Raw genomic sequence first — 12,639 nt, 5'->3', positions numbered from 1 at the left:
GAACTGGGACTGAAATGAGTTACAGATATTCTCTGTACAGCGCTGCAGAATTGGTGATGCTATATAAATAAATGATGATGATGCCCCCAAACACTGCAGCAATGTTAGATTATTTGTGAAGCTGATGTACTGTTAGCATTGTGATAAGAGAGGCTATAAGCCAAACACACTTAGAATCATGAGTGTGTGTCATGTCATGCACTTACCCATTCGGGGTTAAGTCACTTGCATACCCAGCCAATAAGTGTGGGTCTCTTGTTTTCCTGCACGAAATAGGAAGCAGTCCAGGATTTATAACAGGCCCATTATCTGCTTGCTCTTATACCTTATTCCTTTAGCCTCTTTTTTATTCTGTCTCCCCTGCTCTTACCTTCCCTCTCACTTCCGTTCCCTCCTTTTGTCACCATTGTATACTTCTGGCTCAAACAACCCCCTCACCCGTACACCCCCTGCACTGTGGACTCGTAAGGCAATCACCCCCCATGTCATTGTTTCCAGAGCATTTCCTTGCCCCCCCTCTCAGTCCATTTAACCCCGTTCACACACCCATCATGGCCTCATGGCCATTTCCTCCGGTGGCCATGCTGGATGCGGGCCCTGGATTTGCCCCCGCCGGGTGGGCCTTGCCGTACTTCCCACCTTTCTCCCAGGATGGCTCACCAGGGCATTCCTCAGTGGGCGGCCCCTTACCCCCCACCATCTTCCAACCTTCACCACAGTTATAAGTGTCCCCCCACCCAGCATATGGGTCCCCCAGCCTCCCCTACCCCTGCCCTCCATAATTTTGGGATTCCCACTGGCCCCTTGGTTTGTGCTCCCACTCACCCTACCCTCTCCAGCCCTCTCCTCCACATCCTGGGTTGACACACGGCCCGTGTCTTGTTCTGGTGAATTCTCCACTTCTAACATGTCTTCTCATCCAATACTGCTCGTACTACACTCTCAGAAGGATGTATCCTTCCGGCGCTGGAATAAAGTTGCCAGGAGTGTGAAGTCACAGGACGCAGTATCCAAATCCGCGCAGACGACTCCAGAGAGGGTCTATAATGGACAATAAGCCACATTGGTGAGTATGAGTAACAAGCTTGTTACCCAACACACAAACACACCCACCTATTTCCACAACTAGTGAGGACTTGTCTGAGTCAGAGCAGAGCCTGCACAAGTTTATATAAATATTGCATGCGTATTTCAGCGGTAGCAAGGTGCCAAGAGTAGCTGACATGGCAACGTGTCCCTCAGCGGTGGGTGGCAAGATGGTCCACTGTGAAAATACGGCACTTCTGCATATGGCATAGTGCAAATGATAAAATAAGGAAAGGTTGTTACGTGGACATGTTTTCCATTACAGATATGTCCAAGAAAGAGCTCCTAGCAGCCTGCGCTAAAGAGGGGATAGGTGAGGAGGTTTATCGGAATTTCCTGAACTAGTTGAAGGTTTACTGTGTTTTTGTGGCACACTACTTAGAGACAAAACCCATAACTATCATAAATGTCTGGCGATACATCCACCTGATTAACGAAATATGACTGTTGGAGCAAAAAGCAGGAATATGGAGCATGGAGCGAGAATATGGCACACCCATGATGAGCGCTTCAAACGTAAGGTTAGTGGAAAGGCGATTACCCCTTTCAGATATAAGGACATAGAGATATGGATGGCGCTGATGCGCCCGAGTGCTGCCCCGAAACACAAAGTTGGTGGAGATAGATTCCCAGCAGAACTCCCCAACTTTTCAGGAATCAATGTTTTCTGTTTAACAACGCTACCTGTGGAGGAGGGGAGTCCTATAAATACCGCCATGCTTTTTCAAATTCCCAGCTAGGGAATGCCCTATAAATGTGCAGGGGCTGGTCACATGGCTCAGCCTTCTTCCCAATACCTCCCAGGCTCGCTTCCTGGAAGAGGGTTTTCACTGCGACTTCTGTCTCCCCATTAGTGAGAACACATGGCAATGGGGCGCTCTTGGCGAAGCTGGAAATAGAATCTGCGTTTTGTCAGCTCCCGCCATACCCGGACTCCTTTAAATATATGGGTTTTCAATTGCCAGATGGGTTCTACATTAATAAGTGCCTCCCCATGGGTTGTTCAGTCTTGTGTGCATACTTTGAGGCTTTCAACTCCTTCCTGCATTGGTGTGTACAAACAGGAAAGGGGACACCCTGGGATAGCACACTACCTAGATGATTTTTTGTTCATATATCCGGCTTCCTCATCAGTTTGCTTAGATACACTGTTTACCGCGCAATCCTTATTCTCGGTTATGGGAGTTCCCATTGCCCACGATAAGATGGAAGCCCTGTTTATCTTTCCTGGGCATTGAAATTGACACCATAGGGGTATGCTGTCAGTTGCCCACAAACAAAATTAGGAAATTGGAGTTGTTAATAGTAGATGCACTATCCTCGCCCACTAGCACCCTGTGTCGGATCCAGTCGCTCTTAGGTTTCTTCAACTTTTCATGTTGGGTTATTCCTATCGGTAGGATTATTTGTAGGAAGCTCCAATTAGCCACTGCCGTTTTCCATCGACCACACACTCAATTGCGCTTAACCATCCATCTCGAAGGGGACCTTTGGATTTGGTTGCAATTCTGGCAACAATTCAATGGAGTCCACATATGGCCTAGCCCTCAGGTATCCAACCTGACCTAAGACTCCACATAGAGCCCTCTGGGGCAAACACTTTTGGTGCTTTCTTCCAAGCTGAATGCTGTGCGGCCCCTTGGCCGGCCTTGTGGCAGCGCAACAGCTTAGTTCACAATTTACTAGCCCTAGAATTATTCCACATGGTAGAGTCTGTCGAGCTGTGGTCCCACTGTCTCCATGGCAGGAATGTGGTATTTTAGTGCGATAACCTAGCGGTTGTGCAGAGGATCAACTGTCAGTGCACCACGTCAGTGCCTACAGTCAACCTTCTCCGGAGTTTAGTGCTATGCTGCTTAGAGCACAACATCACATTTCATGCACGAAAAGTTCTTCACACTTACAACGGGCTAGCAGACGCGGTTTAGTATTTTAATTGGTGCCACTTTAGGGAACTGACCCAGTACGCAACACTTATCTGAATCCCCTGTCCCTCTTATGTTTGGGTGATGGTCGAGTCGGCATAATGGGACTCACGGAAGCGTCACTACCCTAGTCTAACAGGAGGGCTTACCGGGCGGCATGACAGCAATTGTTACTTTTCCTAGGTTCACAATATGTCAGGTCAGAAGGACGACATTTTTGACTTCATGTGGGATAGATACCAAATAGGGGGGTGACGAAAACAGTTCTGGCTGCCACATTGGTATATATTTTATTCATGTCACGGCTACAGGGTGAATTGGATCCCACCAAATCCTTCCTGATAACAAAGGTCCTTAAGGGATGGGCAAAGATGCGCCCTACTGGTTTAGATAAGAAAAAGGTCGATAGACGCAGGCACCCTAACCCATTTGATTAGTGCCCTGACTATAGATGGAACAGATGTCTACGAGACACTACTGTTTAGTGCTGCATTTTTGCTAGCATTCCACAAAGCTTTCAGGATCAGCGAACTGGTTGTGCATTCCAGGGAATCCTGTTGTATGGCTTTGCTAGTTAAGTACACAGTTTTCCTCCCACTCAAATAGCTTGTAAGTTGATTAAGTCAAAAATGGATCAATCCAGTAAATGGCAGTAGATAACCTTGCCCACCCAGGAAGACCGGCCATATTTCCCATCTCTTTATGTTCACGGTTGGCGGGGGTATGCCCCTAAAGGGGTGACATGTGGTTGAAACATGCTAATGGATCCCCCTTTACAATATTTCAGGTTAAGTACTGCTTTGTATACGTTAGTCTAGACCCAACACTCTATGGCAGCCAGTCCTTTCGGATCGGGGTAACTTCCATCACGGGCATTCAATCTTTAGGGCGATGGAAGTCCGCCTTCTATAAAAAGTACATAAGGCCCAAACCTTAATGCTGCTCCTTGGTCATCATATCTCCTGTAACCCAGGATGTCGCTTCTAGTGGGGGCATGAAGTTATTTTTTTCCATTTTTTTCCCTGGATCAAGGTCTGATTACTTATGAGCCTCCGGGGTTTTATGGGTTTTTACCTTCATACAGGTTACCATTTTCCCCTCCCTCCCTGCCCCCCTGCTCTGGCATAGGAGTCTCCCCGACGTGCATCACACTGTTCTGGCAGGGTCTGCTTATATGGTGCTCGGCCCATTGCTTTGCCAGAGGTCTGCTTATGTGGTGTGCAGCTCACTGCTCAGGCAAGGGGCTTGCTTGCAATGTGTGCAACCCACTGCTCTGGCAATGGCTTGATTATATGGTGTGCTGTCCACTGCCCTGGCAGGGGTCTGCTTATGGTATGGCCCAAAGCGCTGACAGCGGCCACTTTCAATGATGGATCCTGAAAGGATGTTATGTGCTTCGTCCTAGGTACCCCTCGACAACAGGATCCGGATTTGGTTAATGGGCCATTCATACTTGTACTGGGAGTTCACACACCAGTTGGTAGACTATCGGTCCTCTTTCTCTTATCCCGTAGACATCAGGTGAGTGGGTAGGAGGGGATTAGGATGATCATCCATTATGCCCTTTTGAGAGGTGGCTGTCAATGGTCTGCACGACATATTAGTATTGCACCTCGGAGGTAACAACGTAGGCAAGGGCAAGTTTTTAGACTTACTGATCTCCAGGATCAACGGGCCATTCAGGCAGGGTGACCAGCAGTTCAATTTTGTTGGTCCAACATTATCCCCCAACTTACATGGTGACTAGCCCTCATTCACCCATTATGTGCACGCTCCTCAGCAAAATCAATAGGTCCTAAGGGCCAGTCATCTGGGAACTAGGAAGAATATTCATTGATCACCCTTTAACAACAGTGGAACAGGTACACCTTTTTAGGTGCGATAGTGATCACATGACGGACGAAGGACTATGGCTCTTCACAGAACAAATTTATTGGGGTCTATAGTGAGGTCACTGGGTGGTGGGCTGTGAGTCCTTTAAAGAATCACAGTGGTTGGTAGGAAAGCATCGCAGTCAGTGACTAGTAAACATATGGTGCTACTGCTGATTGGCCAGGGGTAGCTGCCTCCTTCGAAACAACCTGACTTTGGTCCTTTTGTGTGGAGGACCCCTTGACCTGCTTTGTGTGGACACGTCATTGTTCAGAGGGGTGTGGTCACTCTGCTGCCAGAATTTAGCACCGGCCAATCGTAAAGGATTACATCCTGGGACCAGTGGCGTAATGATCTGACCTTCCACTGTTTTGCAAATAGTTTGCTGTCTGCCCTGCTCTTTCCGCCACCTTTTATATGAAAATTTGATTTCTAAATAAAACTTTGACCTTTTCATCATCATCATCATCACCATTTATTTATATAGCGCCACTAATTCCGCAGCACTGTACAGAGAACTCAGTCACATCAGTCCCTGCCCCATTGGGGCTTACAGTCTAAATTCCCTAACACACAGATAAATACACAGACTAGGGTCAATTTGTTAGCAGCCAATTAACCTACCAGTATGTTTTTTGAGTATGGGAAGAAACCGGAGCACCCGGAGGAAACCCACACAAACACGGGGAGAACATACAAACTCCTCACAGATATGTCCATGGTCAGGAATTGAACTCATGACCCCAGTGCTGTGAGGCACAAGTGCTAACCACTGAGCCACCGTGCTGACCTTTTGCCAAGTTTAAACTGGTGTCTGCGTGGTTATTTATAATATGAATACAGTAATAAGATGAACATTTGAAGGAGGTTGGGTACATGAAAAGAGGGACATCAACACTATGCAGTTTCGGTTATAATTACCAGTGAGCTATGACAGCTGAAAGCACAATTTAAAATAACAGCCACAAGATATCTATTAATATATGTAAAGATTATACATTTGTTAATTATGCTGACTTGAGAGCTATCTGAAAGTGAGTGGTTCTGTCCAGGGGCGGATCTAGAGAATTCTTCTACCCGGGGCAATTTAGGGGGGGCGATTTAGGCCCCACCCCCTTTTTGACCTCTGAGGCTGCCAGCGGCTGCATACTATGTGTAGTTCCGTTCAGCAGTGACAGGTAGGGACAGTGTGCTGCCCGGATGCTCTGATTGTGTTTTAAACACAATCAGAGCGGCCGGGCAGCACACTGTCCCTAGCTGTCACTGCCGAACGGACCTGCACATAGTGTGCAGCCGCCGGCAGCAAGCCCCTGCTAGGGGGGGGGCGATCGCCCCGATCGCCCCCCCCCCCTGGTTCCGCCACTGGTTCTGTCCTTTATATACTAAGAGCAAAATCAACTGTGTAATAATAGACGTGCTTTTTCTGATTGTCAATTTTAAAGTGTACTTTTTGTTCTTTTATGGGTTTTTTTGTGTTATGTATTGCGTGTGTTAAATGAAAAAGAAAACTGTATAAGTTGCATAATAAAATATATCTGAATGCTGCAAAGGAACCCTAACATCATAATGCACTCTCTGCATTGGTAAGGACAGTGATCCCTGAAGGTGGAGAAGTACTTTACTTAGCACTGTAAATAGTATTTACAAAAATACCTCCCTACAAAGTTCATTTAGGAGACAGAATACTGTTAAGGGCACATTTCCCTGCTGTAGGATCCATGTCGCTATCTCTACCAAATGAATAAATCACAGCATACCGCAGTCTCATGAAAGCACATATATCTACATATTTTCTACATATTTTCCTGATTTGTGAGAAAGACATACCTTTATGTTGAGCACGTGTAGCCCGTGAGCAAATGTGTTTGTTTCAGCTGCATATCTTTTGGCTTTCCTTACAGCATTCTTTCACTAGCTCAAGTGAACTTTGTTTCCTCAAATGGAATTTGCACAGTCTGAACTGTGACTGACAAATTTCGTATTTTACTAGATGCATTAGTCCACTGGATATTTTCATTAGCTTGCAGAATTACCACTGGCTGCAGTATACTTTAGAAAATCATGTAGAATTCTCTCTATGCAGGGGTATCCACAACAATTATAAAAAGTACAGAGCATTATTTTAAAGTGTTTAACTGTCATTCTTAAAGCCTATTAAATGTTCTTTGGTGCTGATAATTTAAAAACTAATATAATGAAATGGACCTGCATAAGCCTACACTTTGCTTTGTGTAAATTTCTACCTTTACTGCAGTGTTCAACATTGATGCTCAGTAAAATACAATGCAGTTCTATAGGAACACGCATTTAATTTTATAGCACATTATGCTACTTGGAAGCATCATGACGGGGTACTTCTAATGGCAACAACCATGTATATGAGCCCTTAACTTGATTGAGGGAAAGTACTATAAAGCTGTGTAATATGTCATTCAAACACAAGCTTAATAGTATTAATAATAAGTTCTCTTTCCTGGTTAATAGAGTAAATTCTATAAGGGTCAGATACAAACAAAGAGTGTAAATCCACTACACAAATTATCTCTGTCATGAGCCAACATTTCCACAACTGCACCCAGTTTTATGGGAAACAGCACCAGGATGGCTGCAACTTAGAGGGTTCAAATATATAAATCAGCAGATGGGCATACGATGGAGACATGACTATCACTAGGCTGCCCCGTTCTCTCCTCTCCTCCCAACATTTTCATTGCTGTGCACACCAGGGCACCTGACACCCAATCATCACTGCTCTGCCATGCAGAGCATCAGTGAACATACAATGCCTCACAACTTTTCCAAGGATCTGGACAAAGTAAATCGAAGAGATCCACATGCCACCGTGATCCGTTCCCTGCATTGCAGTGCCCCAATTAGCTGCATCATGTGAAGGGGTGGGGCTATGATCGATCACATGAATCATATCACCATCATCGATGTATCAATCGTATCATCATCATGGCCCATTTCAGTCCACTGCAATAGTGAAGACATTAGGATCCAGAAAGGATGCTTGCTCTTCCAGCAGTCCAGGAGACACCCAGACATTTTGGGAGAGTATGCAAGTGTGGGTTATATGCTCCAGCTATACACAATATATCTATCACAAGATACATTGTCTGTTACTTTCAGCATAAGGGCTAAATTCCATCTTAAAAGACCTTTGTTATTTATTTTATTGAAAAATGGATAGTTTTCATTTGTTTATTATGATATAGTAATTCTACCTGTAGCTATTTCAGTATGTTGGCACTTACTAATAGCAGACACAATACAGTATATTGTTCTGTTTTTTTAAGGTTATAGTCATAATTACTCAGTGCTAAACTTTCTCACTTACTCCTGCTAGCAGTCTTGACTTTATAAAGTAAGAGACCTTGGGGTTCAAGTAGAGTTGGATGACTAAATATTTTTGTACATATCCCCTGATCAGTCGATTTGGTGCAATAAAAGAGTCTACATACACTCCAGTGGTGGGAGGGGGTGGGGGTTACTTGGGATCGATCGGAGCAATCGTCCCCCCCCCAGCAATCGACCCCCTTCCTTCTGATTGTTTATAAAATGATCAGAGACACTATGTCTCTGGAGGTCTCTAATCATTTTATAAACAAGCAGAAGTGTGACCCCAAAAGGCTGACATTTCTAGGGATCCGACATGTGGAAAGGTTCTTTTGAGGAGGAGACTTCTTCGAAAATTTGTCACGTATTGAACAGTGACTTTGATTTAGGTTCCTTTTTAATGATAAAAAGTGTACAGTCATGGTTCCCTTTTCTCAATCCCCCTTACATGATGTATAAGGGAGAAGATTATACACCAGCTTCATTTACTTTATGGATTCATTTATATATTTTTTATATTTATTTTTACTTATATTCATTCTTATTTTTATTTCTATTTTTGTATTTCTATTTATTTTTATTTCCTATTTTTCATTATTTATTCATTAATTTTTATTTACCTATTTTTAATTTTCATATTTAGATTTCCATGTGAATAGAAATAGATGGACTATTCTTAGACTAAGACACGTGATTGGCTAATTTTAAGATTATATTGATTTATTTTAAATGTTTTTAATGTTTTTAAATGATTTGCAAATAAAAGAATAACCATCCAATCAATGTGGAGATAGACTATGTATAAATTCCACAATATCTAGCATCTATCCTTGACAAAGTCCACTAGTCGGGTGTAAGCCATTAGAGCAAAGAAAGAATTGATTTTCACTTGCAATTTGGCATTCCTCCTTATGTCACCATATCTCACATAAGTTCATAGGTATATAATATTGATGCATGTAGTACAGGTATATAGTTCTAACACCTGTTACAAAATTGATTCATACCTATTTTAATTTATTCTGCATGTGGGTCCAGTAAATATCATACAATTATTCTAAATACATCTTTACATTATATGGTACCATTTATTGATACAAGAGGCATTTGCAAATTTGCATGCTGGGTTATTGTGCTCTCTCTCTCTTTTCAAATTGTAATAATATATGAGGTGCTTCATAATCAGACCATAGTGAGAGCTCTTCCCCTTTGTTTATTTGATTACACATAAACAGGCTCAGATTTGCATAAAGTGTCCCCATAGCCACTGACTTTACTGTCCACAGTCCTCTTGTCCATATTTTAACCATATCGACAGACTGAAGCTGTCAACAAACAGACTGTCAATCTTTTGGTGGCGACAGTCTGACTGTTAACAGATTCACCATTGCCAGAAAGACTACATCCCTGGGCAGGACCATCTTTATCTTTTGTTTCATATTATTATATGTAATTTGTTTGTATTATTATCCCCTCAATGTACAGCACTGTACAATATTTTATTGCATTACAAACACGATAATAATAATAATCTAATAAAAGACAATGAATTGCATGGTGCAAAATAGGCATCACTCAGAACTATTTTCAATATCTACTGTATGTTTTAAAAGCTTGAATAACCAGTCTACATTATCTGAAAGACATTTGTATGTTGATTTTCAAGATAATAATTACTGTAAAAGAGCTCATTCTTCCTACAGCCACCACTTTTTGTAACTCACATATATTCAAACTGTTTAATTTTTAATTGCAGAACCACTGTAGAAGTAGACTAAAACTACACTTGTAATAGTAGCTATGAACAGAACACATCCGATATCCGTATACTATTACATGCAGGCCCGGCGCTCCCATTAGGCAAGGTTAGGCACTTGCCTAGGGCGCCGGGCTCTGGAGGGCGCCACAGAATTGGACCCTAGCACCGGCCCTGATTACATGCGTCCATCTTTTTAAAGAATTGCTGTGTGCTGCAACTCTCTCATACAACAGTCAAATACATAAATACATAGATGGACTGGCTACTGGTGTTTATAGATTGCATGACAGTCACAAGTAAAATGACCACAGACACTGTTATATGTATTTGTATTGCAACGTAGTCAACAGTTTAATAACTTGAAAGTGGCTACATAAAAATAATTAATTGCAGAGGAAACTAAACATTAATTAGCACACTATATTAATTAACACACTATATTGACAGCCAGGGCTGCCATCAGAAACTGTGGGGCCCAGTACTAATTAATCTGGCAGGGCCCCCCCTCACCATATATGTGCTTCTCTCTCTCTTCGCCATACATGCGCCCCCTATCCCTCATCATAGTACATTCCCCCCACTCCCTCATCCCAGTAAATGTCCCCCCCCCCCAAAGTAAATGTCCCCTCCCCCCAATCATAGTTAATGCCCCCTCCAAAGTTAAGGTCTCCCCTCTCCACCCCACAGTTAAGGTCCCCTCATCCCCCCACAGTTAATGTCCCCCTCTCTTCCACCCCCACAGTTAATGTCCCCCTCTCTCCTCCCACTCCCACAGTTAAAGTCCCCCTTTCTCTCCCCACCCCCACAGTTAATGTCCACCTCTCCCACCCCCAGGCACAGTTAATGTCCACCTCTCTCCCCCCCCAGCACAGTTAATGTCCCCTCTTCTACCTGTCCCTCTCCTATAAAATAAATATCTAATTGACTTACCTTCTCCTCCGCGATGCTGCAGCTCTCGGTCACTGATACATTGGGAGCGCGGCGCGCAGTGAAGTTGTCACTGCGCCGCGCTCTCAGCCTATCAGAGCCTGGGAGGCGGAGCTTCAGCATCGCAGAAAAGAAGAGGCAGCGCTGTCAGTCAGACTGAGTCACCCCTACTCAGTCCGGACCCCTCACAGCAGTACCCCCCTGATGACGGCCCTGTTGACAGCACACAGGCGCACATTATATTGACAGCACACACACACACACCACTTATCTTGTTCCGTCGGTGCATGCTGATCTTCACAAACGCGACGGCACCTGTCACATTGTGTGCGTCCCATGTGACCTCAGGTCATATGGTTGGCCACACCAGGGGAGGAAAGGGAGAGGGGAAGGGGACGCGGATCCGCGGCCAATGATGGAAGGTGGCTGGTCCCAGAGGAGAGAAGAGCCACAAAGTAATAGACTTACCGGCCCAAAATAGCCTTTTTTGTGTCCGGCCCAGCCCGCCCCTGCCGCAGGAACAATTAAAGGCAGTGCTCTCTTTTTGCTATTGAAGTATACTAATGTGACTTATATGTAGGCTGAACCAGCAGACTATAAACTCTGCTAGCCAAGTAGAGTAGCAGGAGAAGCAGTGTACCAATTAACAAATGCAAATATGAACCATTTCTGTGTGATCCAATGGTCTGCTTCTGCCTTTACCACTGATTTTGCAATTGCAATATTTGGCAGAATTAAATAATTGATTAAAATCATATTTAACATCAAGAATTTACTTCAGCCCAGATTGCTGCAGTTGATAAATAGGTGGGTAAAGCAGAACAATCATTGTGAAATGCTTCAGGTTGGCACATTTGCTCAAGTGAGAAAACCACTTATTTATGAATTACAGTAAAGTTTGGTTTCTATTTTGGAGGATGGATAGGATCCTATCAAGTATCTTAGGTAATTCTAAAAATGTAGTACTATCTGCAACACTGTTAAAAACAAATGAAATATAAACATTGTGGTCATTATTGATTACAAAATCTCACTGGATTTAATTTCATTTTTGGAGAATTAAAAAGGTTTTGATTTCCCTCCTTATCTCATTCTGTAATTCCCACGGAAAATAGAAACAGAAATCATTTAATAAATAGTAACCTCAGACTGTGTTATGATACATCAAGTATAGTTGCAATAGTAATCTTAGTCATTACAAGTGACCAATAAAGGTCAGAGCAGCAGAGAGTTGCACTAATCCTGTTATTTATCTGTTTGGGATAAACTAGACAAAGCTTCTAGAGGAGAGAGAATGTTACTTACAGTTTGTGTAAATCTCCTGGCTCTCCAGCAGCTTCTCTCTCAGATATGATGCACTGGTTAAGCAGCTCACACTATAAAAACCGGCATATCCACTCCCCTCTAGCCAATCACAGACACTCGCATGTCATTAAGCAATCAGCTGCATCTCCTGTCCATAGACAAAATCTATCAACTTTCCCTATCATACACTACTATGTAGGATCTGAAAGGGTCCAGTAACTCTAAACATTTATATTAAATGAACAGGGTATGAATAATAAATTCATCAGATTCAAGGTCCTACTATAACTTAGACCTGACAAAGAAAGCATAACTAGTATGACATTCTAAATGTCCAATTTGCTGCACAATGAGGTGCACCAGAGTTCTGTAGAGTTGTCTGTGAAAGAAACACTCTGTGCTAAATATTGTGTTATTTCCTCCGCA

The 12,639-nt window shown here is 43.3% G+C and overlaps 1 protein-coding gene across 3 annotated transcripts in view; it reads right to left on the bottom strand.

Annotated features, from left to right (window-relative positions):
- Positions 1-12,639, bottom strand: part of DDC (dopa decarboxylase) — a 109,487-nt gene that overhangs the window by 83,592 nt on the left and 13,256 nt on the right. The window contains exon 1 of one of the 3 annotated variants that reach the window (XM_075212639.1): positions 12,214-12,284. The exons of 1 other annotated variant lie outside the window; for it this stretch is intronic. The gene's annotated coding sequence lies outside the window, so the exon portion shown is untranslated. Of the gene's footprint in view, positions 1-6,710; positions 6,795-12,213; positions 12,285-12,639 lie in introns of those variants that run through there. One more of the 3 variants, XM_075212640.1, reaches the window with a different exon arrangement.

The sequence above is a fragment of the Mixophyes fleayi genome, chromosome 5, assembly GCF_038048845.1.
Source record: "Mixophyes fleayi isolate aMixFle1 chromosome 5, aMixFle1.hap1, whole genome shotgun sequence".
Lineage (NCBI taxonomy): Eukaryota > Metazoa > Chordata > Amphibia > Anura > Limnodynastidae > Mixophyes > Mixophyes fleayi.
This window is presented reverse-complemented; position numbering and strand designations above follow the sequence as displayed.